The sequence below is a fragment of the Frankliniella occidentalis genome, unplaced genomic scaffold (assembly GCF_000697945.3).
Source record: "Frankliniella occidentalis isolate FOCC.00 unplaced genomic scaffold, Focc_3.1 Scaffold613, whole genome shotgun sequence".
In the NCBI taxonomy this organism is placed as follows: Eukaryota; Metazoa; Arthropoda; class Insecta; order Thysanoptera; family Thripidae; genus Frankliniella; species Frankliniella occidentalis.
Genome location: NW_026267729.1, coordinates 1 through 905, shown reverse-complemented (window position 1 = coordinate 905; position 905 = coordinate 1).

Sequence of the window (905 nt, the reverse complement as noted above, 5' to 3'; positions counted from 1 at the left end):
GTGTATGCAAATCATTGCTGTGCAAGCCTGCACAAAACACTTCGCACCTTCTTGCCAACGAAGCTTCAGTAGTTGTCAATTCCGGGCTTGAGAAAAGCTGGCGAATGCTTCTCAGACTTATATCAGTGTGGGGGGTTGGGGCTCGAGGTGGGATTCGGAGTTGGGGACGGGGCCCGTGATCCGGCTGCTGGTACTGGGTGCTGAGGCTAAAGGCTGGGTCCATTTCCTGCCAGCCCTCAGCGCACCCCCGGGAGTGGCTCGCGAAGTCGTCACCAATAAAGACGCCAATCGGCCACCCCTTCAGCGGCTCTCGGGTAGGGAGGGATTAGCGAGCTCCCTCGGCTCGGAGCGCATAAGTGGGACGTACGGGTTACATCTGCTTAGAGAAAAGCAGGAGAAGAAAAGGGAGAAATCGAACCGCTTTCAAATGATTCGCAAGGACAAAATTAAAACGTTCTGTACTTTCAGCTCGAAAAGTGGATTTATGCACAATGCGCGATTACGCAACGCAATAGACCATTCCAGTGCTTTTCCGGTTTGTTATTCTTTTCTTCTTCTAATCGACTAAACCTGAAATGTTTAACACGATCGGGATCCTGAAATATTGAACACGATCGGGATTTTCGGCTGCCGCCGTAAAGAATGCGATTAAAGGTATACGAACTTGTTAAAGTAAAGAATCTGATCTCAGATTTGGTCGCAAGAAGTCCAGCGCTACAAAAATTGTCATTAGAAATTTAGAGTGTAGATAGGGGTGGGTGTAGGTCTTCATTGGGCTTTCCTGAAAGTAAAGATACCCGCTGCGCCACGACGGCCTACGCCATTCCTCTCAACAGATTAGCCGCCTGCTGCCAAGGGCTTGGCGAGTAAAAACAATAATTACGTAAAACAGCCTCCTAATTTTC